This window comes from Anneissia japonica, unplaced genomic scaffold (assembly GCF_011630105.1).
Source record: "Anneissia japonica isolate Jap-2015-1 unplaced genomic scaffold, ASM1163010v1 scaffold288258_len262004_cov172, whole genome shotgun sequence".
Taxonomy (NCBI): domain Eukaryota; kingdom Metazoa; phylum Echinodermata; class Crinoidea; order Comatulida; family Comatulidae; genus Anneissia; species Anneissia japonica.
In genome coordinates this window covers 249324-258931 of record NW_022683814.1, presented here as the reverse complement: position 1 = coordinate 258931, position 9608 = coordinate 249324, and the positions used below count along the sequence as shown (strand labels likewise).

Below are 9608 nucleotides of genomic sequence, written 5' to 3'. Positions count from 1 at the left end.
CGTTCCTTGCCTTTTTCTGATTGGTCAATTTGTCAAGTTTGATTGACACTTTGGAAAGATCCATTTGCACACAGACTTGTATTAAATGTTAATGTTGGTAGTTTTTTAGAACATTATACATTCAAGATTTTTTTTCTAAACCTTGATAAAATAATTGTAAAATAAAAAATACAAGATCATTATTTACGGGGGGAAATGGAAAACCATGATGTATTGAATTAGATAGGTTCTAATTCAAAATCACAACTATCACTACCAATGGAGGCTTAAACTATAGACGACCTCTGTAAGCCCCCCCCCCCAGTGGTGGTTGCCAGGTTATCGGAAATTTTAATTTCAAATTTGGCGAAAATGGTGTATACTACCAGTATGATTTTTTTTAATTTTGACTAATAATAGCCTTTTGTTTTTCCTGTTAATATGAAAATATGTTTTTCCATATTGATATTTGATCGATGTTTCTATTTTTTGTCTTTCGGTGTAAATGATGTGTGTACTTTTAGGAAATGTGGTAAGTGGTGAATGATTATTATTTTTATTATTATTTTTATTATTATTTTTATTAATATTTTATTATTATTTTTATTATTATTATTATTATTATTATTATATTTATTATTTATTATTTATTTATTTATTTATTTATTTATTATTTATTATTTATTATTTATTATTTATTAATTATTAATTATTTATTATTATTATTATTATTATTATTATTATTATTATTATTTGTTGTATTAATGCTATACGTGGGCGACATTTTATGCATAAAAACATTATATTAGGGTGACAAAAATAAAAAGGCGACAAATAACTGTCGCCATATTATATATATATATTACCTTGCAATACTTGAGCTGGTCTATTAAGCATTTTTTATTCTTAGAATGTACGGAGATAACACTAAAGTGATCCTAAGAGTGGTTGTTTTAAGCAGCTATGTAAAAAAAACCGCCTTAATTAAAACCACTGATCAAGTGCCAAAATGTATTGAGCGCTGTTAGTTAGCACTGCTGTTTGCTTCCAACTAGGCTAGGCTACTAGGCCCCTATTCCCTAATAAATGCCAAATCATTGTGTTTGTTGTTTTTAGCTTTCAAGTATTGGAAAGAAATAGATGTTACAAAGTCGATTTTTGAAACATGTTTCTCTTTAACGTTATTATGTAAAACAAGGCTTTGTGTCCTGCTAACCATCTTGACTTGCCTATATAACTACTCCCGCCAATAGACCGTCACGTACCTATCTTTGGGTGTTGGATATACTGTAGTAAACAATACATGCCAACACTCCCGTTTTGGCCAGGAAATTCCTGTTTTGGTAAACTGATGCCTGGTCAATTTTTTTTCTCACGTTTTTTCACATGGTCTCCCAGTTTACGAAGAAAATTGCACACTAAGGCAAAAAAAAATTCTTGTGTTGGGAAATCCAAGAAATGGGTGGGTCGGTAGGAAAACGTTTTCTTTTTTTTTGTATCCAATCATGCCTAAAAATACAAATTACACAAAAATACAAAATGGACCATTTTTAATATCTACAGTATATTTAAGAGCTAAACTGTTGCATCGTCTGTCGTCCAACAAGGTAGACTATTTCAGCTTTTTTAGCGCATTAAAAAAAAAACAAAAGAAAAAAAAAACCATAATGCCGAACTCAATTTTTTACTTTTTGGGTCGGTCGGTCGGGCATGGCCAACAAAATATTTTTCTTATTTGGCCTGATGTTTACCATGGTATACCCATGTTATGTCACGTGACTGGTTGTGTAAACAAACATCGCTGAATCGGTTTGTTGCTACTGCTTCGATTATTATGTTACATTTTGTATAATTTAGTAAATGATTTATAATTATAAAGGATGATGAGTTTTCTATGAAAAATATTATTAGAAATCTAGTACATACAGTTTTTATTCAAGGTGGTGTTTTTATAGAAAAATGTCCTAGGACATATTTTCATTTACCAGTATTCAGCAATTTTTTTTTTCTTTTCAGAAAACTAAAAATGGAAAGAGCGAGTCGAGCTTTTCAAATTTTACAACTTTCCAGAAAAAGTAAGCAAACAACACACATTGGGAAAAAAAATGCACAAATGTATATTGTAATCTGAAGTTGACTTCATTCTTAGGCCTAAAAAAAAAATGTTATGTTGATGGTATACCCAAGTTATGTCACGTGACTGGTTGTGTAAACAAACATCGCTGAATCGGTTTGTTGCTACTGCTTCGATTATTATGTTACATTTTGTATAATTTAGTAAATGATTTATAATTATAAAGGATGATGAATTTTCTATGAAAAATATTATTAGAAATCTAGTACATACAGTTTTTATTTAAGGTAGTTTTTTTATAGAAAAATGTCCTGGGACATATTTTCATTTACCAGTATTCAGCAATTTTTTTTTTCTTTTTCAGAAAAATGGTAAGAGCGAGTCAAGCTTTTCAAATTTTACAACTTTCCAGAAAACAACACACATTGGAAAAAAAAATGCACAAATGTATTTGTAATCTGAAGTTGACTTCATTCTTAGGCCTAAAAAAAATGTTATGTTGGCATAACAGGCCCCAAAAAATAGGGTAGGTACAGTAGGTAGGGATTTTTTTTTTTTTTTTTTGCATCTACAATATTCAGCAAGGACCTTGAAATCTATAAAATCAATTAAATAAGCCTTTAAAGCCTATAATTGTCATATTTTTCGCCCTTGGGCCACTTTTAAAACATTTTGAGTGATACCTAACCACGCCTACTTTGTTCACGTAAACCTGTATTGTAAAATTTAAATATAAATGTATAGGGTTGGCCTATTTTTTAGGGTAGTTCGGATTACGCCAACATAACATTTTTTTAGGCCTTATGAAGAAGCTGCTTTACCAAATATAAAATTTAAATTATTAAACTGATACAGGTATTTTACATTATGCAAATATTGACTGCTTATCAAGAAAATGGTGAAATCTATCGCCCTGAGGTGATGTGAGACGTAGCGGGTATTGCTAAATCCTGCATACCCCGCAAACCTCCAAAAACACATTGTAGAGCTCATCCAAACTACAGTGCATGATTGTGATGTATCATGTGCTATAGGACTCATAAGTTCATGTTCATAAAAACATTTTTTTGTGTGAAAAATACACCGTAAACCTCCAAAAACACTGCAAACTCCATCTAAACCTTGTGAAAGTGATTGAATTATGTAGTATAGGACTCACTTGGTATCTCAATAAATAAAAATTAAATATACAGTATGTTCATAACAGCCTATTTTTGGGGTAAAAAGCAAAATTTCCTAAACCTAGAAAACCTCTTTATTATTTAGCTTTTGTTCATAGGAGTGATAGTTGAAGTTATTGCCCGCTTCTTAACCAAACAGATGCCTAGAATGCAGTATATAATTAGTTATAACTTTTTATGATCTTCATTTAATTTATAATCTTTATTTAGACTTTAGATATAAACAAGTGAAGAAAAGTCATGTCTCTCCTATGCAAACAGGTAGCCTTTTTTTTTTCTTAAACTTGTATACTTTATTGCTTTTAAAACAAATTTTATAACTATTAATTATTATTTCCTTTTTTCATTACCCTTTGACCATATATGGCCTACATTAACCTAAATTTTACATATTTAAGGAATATATTACCATGGTGAAAATGGTGTCAATAAATTTGCTTCACTGATGTTGTTATAGCATTACATATCCAGGGTTTTCCTATAGGTTTTTTTTTTTTTTTTTTTGTTATCAGACCAGTACATTTTTACTGGTACTCAACCACTTTGACTGGCCACTATCTTGCCAACTTTGAGACGTGCCCATCACAGATAAAATAGACAAAAGTATCTTTATATTTTGGAATAACTTTGTGATAAAATGATCAGTAGTAATAGTATAACAATAGTTTTGTTAGACGTATTGAAACTTTTAACTACTATTGCAAAACTAGTCTATTTCTTACTCAATATAAGTTTCCTTCCTATATTTGTATACCTTGAACCATAGGTTCAATCTTCTTGATTTTTCAGGGGAAATAGTACTTATTCCAATTAAATACCAGGCTAGACTTACGTACACTTTGTTGTTTTTGAACAGTTTCAAATTCTAAGTATGTGTTGTTTTGCTTGACTTGTTTCACTGTGTTGTAAACTGCTAATTGTAAATTTATTTTTAAAGATGATGAAATTGTACCAGATTCTGTTGACAGTGATCTCTCTGCTAAAATACCAGGTTAGTCTTTGTATTTCCAAGTACTGCACATGTGTATTTATAGTTGGTTAAGGAGTAGTTTCAATTATCCTACTGTGTGAGTAAATAAAAGTTAAATGGTGATAAATTTCCCAACATCACATGCTATAACAGGGGTTTATTTATGAATTTGAGTAGCAGGAGAAATTTTAAAGTAACAGGAGAGTAAATTGAAATAGGCCGGGGTATAGGGGGGGGGGCGCCTAGGCCCCCATCGGGGTCCAGGGGCAAAGCCCTGGTCGGGTGTCAAGGGGGCGAAGCGCCATTGCGCTCCAGGGTATTAGAGTTTTTTAAGCCCATTCGATATGAGCTGTAAAAAAAGTTGATATTTTTACATATACTGTATCTTCATACATAGGCCTAGCCTAAATAGATACTGTAAACCAGAAACTTTCGCGAATTGATAATTTCGGCCGTTTTCGCGACATTAAACACTTTTAAAACATTTTGAATGACACCTAACCACGCCTACTTTGTTCACGTAAACCTGTATTGTAAAATTTAAATAAAAATGTATAGGGTTGGCCTATTTTTTTTAGGGTAGTTCGGGTTACGCCAACATAACATTTTGTTTTTAAGGCCTTTTATGAAGAAGCTGCTTTACCAAATATTAAATTTAAATTATTAAACTGATATTTTACATTATGCAAATATTGACTGCTTATCAAGAAAATGGTGAAATCTATCGCCCTGAGGTGATGCGAGACGTAGCGGGTATTGCTAAATCCCGCAAATCCTGCATACCCCACAAACCTCCAAAATCACATTGTAGAACTCATCCAAACTACAGTACGTGATTGTGATTGTATCATGTGTTATAGGACTCATAAGTTCATGTTCATAAAAAATTTTTTTTTTGTGAAAAATACACCGTAAACCTCCAAAAACACTGCAAACTCCATCCAAACCTTGTGAAAGTGATTGAATTATGTAGTATAGGACTCACTTGGTATCTCAATTAAAAAAAATAAATATACAGTATGTTCATAACAGCCTATTTTTGGTGTAAAAAGCAAAATTTTCTAAACCTAGAAAACCTCTTTATTATTTAGCTTTTGTTCATAGGAGTGATAGTTGAAATTATTGCCTGCTTCTTAACCAAACAGATGCCTAGAATGCAGTATATAATTAGTTATAACTTTTTATGATCTTCATTTTATTTAATCTTTATTTAGACTTTAGATATAAACAAGTGAAGAAAAGTCATGTCTCTCCTATGCAAACAGGTTAGCCTTTTTTTCCTTAAACTTGTATACTTTATTGCTTTTAAAACAAATTTTATAACTATTAATTAATATTTCCTTTTTTCATTACCCTTTGACCATATATGGCCTACATTAACCTAGATTTTACATATTTAAGGAATATATTACCATGGTAAGAATGGTGTCAATAAATTTGCTTCACTGATGTTGTTATAGCATTACATATCCAGGTTTCCTATAGGTGTTTTTTTTTTTTTTTTTTTTTTTTTTTTAACAGACCAGTACATTTTTACTGGTACTCAACCACTTTGACTGGCCACTATCTTGCCAACTTTGAGACGTGCCCATCACAGATAAAATAGACAAAAGTATCTTTACATTTTGGAATAACTTTGTGATAAAATGATCAGTAGTATAACAATAGTTTTGTTAGACTTATTGAAACTTTTAACTACTATTGCAAAACCAGTCTATTTCTTACTCAATATAAGTTTCCTTCCTATATTTGTATACCTTGAACCATAGGTTCAATCTTCTTGATTTTTCAGGGAAATAGTACTTATTCCAATTAAATACCAGGCTAGACTTACGTACACTTCTGTTGTTTTTGAACAGTTTCAAATTCTAATTATGTGTTGTTTTGCTTGACTTGTTTCACTGTGTTGTAAACTGCTTATAGTAAATTTATTTTAAAGATGATGAAATTGTACCAGATTCTGTTGACAGTGATCTCTCTGCTAAAATACCAGGTTAGTCTTTGTATTTCCAAGTACTGCACATGTGTATTTATAGTTGGTTAAGGAGTAGTTTCAATTATCCTACTGTGTGAGTAAATAAAAGTTAAATGGTGATAAATTTGCCAACATCACATGCTATAAGCATCTTACTCTATCACCTATCCAACAACCAGACAACTAATACTATCTATGCAACTAATTAGGCTTTGGTTTCAATGTTATATTATAATAAATAAATAATATTGTTATATTATAAATAAATAAATATAAATATATATATATATATATTGTTTATTTTTATAGTTTGTGGTATTATCTTGGTTTATAGTCACAGGATAGAGTAAATAAACGATATAAATTATTAAATCACTATGCTGCCGCTATTTCTTATGAACTCATTGCAAAAGACAGCATAACAACTCAATTTTTTGGCATCTGGATTTCGTCACAAGCAAATCGGCGGTTAAATAATTTTTACAATTTTAAGGTTAGATAGCCTGTCCTACAACCATTCACAATTTGTTTTGCTAACCATTAATTGTCATACTTATTGAGAATCCTAGATTTATATAAAGTAGCATATTTAATTAATTTTTCTCCACAGCACTTCACAAAAAAGAAAAAATGAAAAAAAAAATTACAGGAAAGAACAACCCGGTGAGTAAAGAACTGCTTTTGGATACAGACTTCTTGAAAAGTACAGTGTTGCAAGCAAAGTAATTGATCAGATATATATGTAGTTTCATTTTAATGCTGAATAAAAAACACTAACAAAAAAAATATTTTTTTTTTACCTCATAAATGTTTGAGACAAAAAATAATGATTTTTTGCAGAGTGCAAAATCATGAATTTTGTTGTATTTTTTTTTTATTTCTTCAAGCCAAAATTAGATGGTATGTACAACTTATATACTTTACTGATGTACAATATACTGACATTTTAAAGTACCAGTAGTTTTTTTGTATTATTTTGTTTTCATTCAGCCTAAATATTAACAGATTAAATTTCTGAAGCCTTCAGTTGGCGAATTTGGTGGCACGCCATGGAAAAAACCTTATTTTGTTTTTTTCTAATTAGTGTTTCTCATTTTAATTAAATAACTAATATGTTACAGCATTCACATTGAAATATTTTATAGCTACATTTCTGTAGCTGTTTTTAAATTAATTGGAAAGTCTTATTTCCAGATTCCTGTTAGAATGATATACTGTACTAGATTAAACTTGTTTGACCTGAGAAAGGAAATTCCACTTTCCATTGAATATTAAGTTTAGGCAGTATATAATAACATTTGTTTAAATCATTGTTTTATTTCTTTAGGTTTATTTAAATATTATAGTGATTCTATAATTAATGTATTTTGTTTGTTACTGAGATTTAAGAGTTTTTTAAATTGGTTTTTTGGTCTTCATATATCACATTACATAAAGATTTCACAGAATATATTACAAAATTTTTTTCAATGAAATTGCTACACTCTCCAAATTTTATCCGTAAATTCATTTGTCAACAGATGGCGAGAAGATTGATGAAGAATATGTAGACATTGATACCTTTGCTAGATCACCCCCAGGTGAGGCGGTTATCTTCTCAATTACACATTTATTGTTTTAATAAATACATATTATAAATATTATTTATTTGTCTTCTTTTTTTTATTTTTTTTATTTAGCACAACTCATCTAAATTTTAAACGAATAAATTACCACATTTTGATGAAATCTCCACACTGTTCAAATTTCATTATTAATTATACACTTTATTACTTTATAAACTCATGTTATAAATGTTAGTAGTTTGTTTTATATTTGGTTTTTTGTGCATTCTTTATTCTTCATCTATTATGTAACCTAAATGTTGCATAGAATAATTTAAAGAATTAAACTTTGTTTCATTATTTGTCACTACCTGTGTTAATTTTATCCATAAATTGATTTTACAGATAGTGAAAATGTTGACCAAGCACTAGTCAATGATTCTATACAACCACCAGGTTAGGCTTTTGGAAATGTCAAGTGCACTTTTTAAAACATTTACAATAGAAAAAAAATGTGTGGTTTTATGTGTGGTTTCAAAACCATTTTTTGTTAGTCTGAGCTACATGTGTTTTTTAAATATATGCAATAAAGGTGCCTTTAAAACAAAAACAAAGTGAATAAAAGAGAAAAGCAACAGGACTTTTCGTTTTTGGGTCTTAGGCCCTATGCAATGTAACGTTTTGTGATGTAAAATTTTGCTAGGTATTCTTGTTCATAACTGAAAGGACAAACTGTATCATTGTATTTTACTTTTTAAAGCTATTTCAATGAAATCACTACTCTGTCGTAGTTTCAATCTTAAATTCATTTTACAGATAGTAAGAAAATTGATCTAGAATCTGTTGTTTCCGACACTGAAAGCTTTGTTATATCACCACCAGGTAGGCTTTTGTATCCTCTAAAATACATTTTATGGTTTTTCTTTACCGATTGTAAGTGTTTTTTGTGCAAGTTATTTACATTTTACATTTACATATACTGTAGTTTTTTGCCGTAATTTTTATATTTAATTGTAAAATCTCAAAAATCTCTTTTCCTTTTTAAGTGTATTTTTAGTTTTAAATGATGTACAGTAATTTTAGCTGGCTGACAATAAAGTATTAAATATTATTAGGTATTTTGATTAAAGACAGTTTTTTTAAATTATTTTCTTTGTCATCAAATATTACATTACCTAAAGGTTACAGAGTATAAATTAAAAACTTTATTTCAATGAAATTGCTACGCTGCCCTTGTTATCCCTAAATTCTTTTGACAGATGGTGAGAAGATTGCCAAGAATCAGTTGTTTCAGACATTGATACCTTTGCTAGATCACCACCAGGTGAGGTATTTATTTTCTCAATTACACAGTTATTGTTTTTTAAATACATGTTATCAATTGACAGGTATTCTTGTTCCTGAAAGGACAAACTGTAATCATTGTATTTTACTTTTTAGAGCTATTTCAATGAAATCACTACTCTGTCCTAGTCTCAATCCTAAATTAATTTTACAGATAGTAAGAAGATTGATCAAGAATCTGTTGTTTCCGACACTGAAAGCTTTGTTATATCACCACCAGGTAGGCTTTGTATCCTGTCAAATACATTCTTGGCTTTTCTTTACCGATTTTAAGTGTTTTTTATGCAAGATATTTATCTTTTTTATATTTATATATAGTTTTTTTGCTGTCATTTTTAAATTTTATTTGTAAAATCACAATTTATTTCCTTTTTAGTTCCTATGCATGTAATGCAATAGGAACTATTGTAATCACTTTTTGCTATTTCCTATGTTTTTTATTGTGTGTAGTGTGTGTGTGTGTAGACATTTATGCAAATGCGCATGCGTCAAAGAAAAGTTTTCCGACATTTTGTTTTACATCGCGATGCGAAGATCGATG

The 9608-nt window shown here is 29.6% G+C and overlaps 1 long non-coding RNA gene across 4 annotated transcripts in view; it reads left to right on the top strand.

Moving 5' to 3' along the window:
* The first annotated feature begins 1081 nt into the window (after nucleotides 1–1081).
* LOC117102837 overlaps nucleotides 1082–9608 on the top strand; it is a 9680-nt gene continuing 1153 nt past the window's right edge. Inside the window, exons 1-9 of one of the 4 annotated variants that reach the window (XR_004444481.1) lie at nucleotides 1082–2054; nucleotides 3445–3495; nucleotides 4172–4225; nucleotides 6790–6842; nucleotides 7700–7759; nucleotides 8129–8179; nucleotides 8540–8605; nucleotides 8983–9047; nucleotides 9222–9287. This is a non-coding gene — a long non-coding RNA (uncharacterized LOC117102837). Of the gene's footprint in view, nucleotides 2055–3444; nucleotides 3496–4171; nucleotides 4226–4704; nucleotides 5033–5130; nucleotides 5470–6127; nucleotides 6198–6789; nucleotides 6843–7699; nucleotides 7760–8128; nucleotides 8180–8539; nucleotides 8606–8982; nucleotides 9048–9221; nucleotides 9288–9608 lie in introns of those variants that run through there. The other 3 variants (XR_004444479.1, XR_004444478.1, XR_004444483.1) reach the window with 3 other exon arrangements.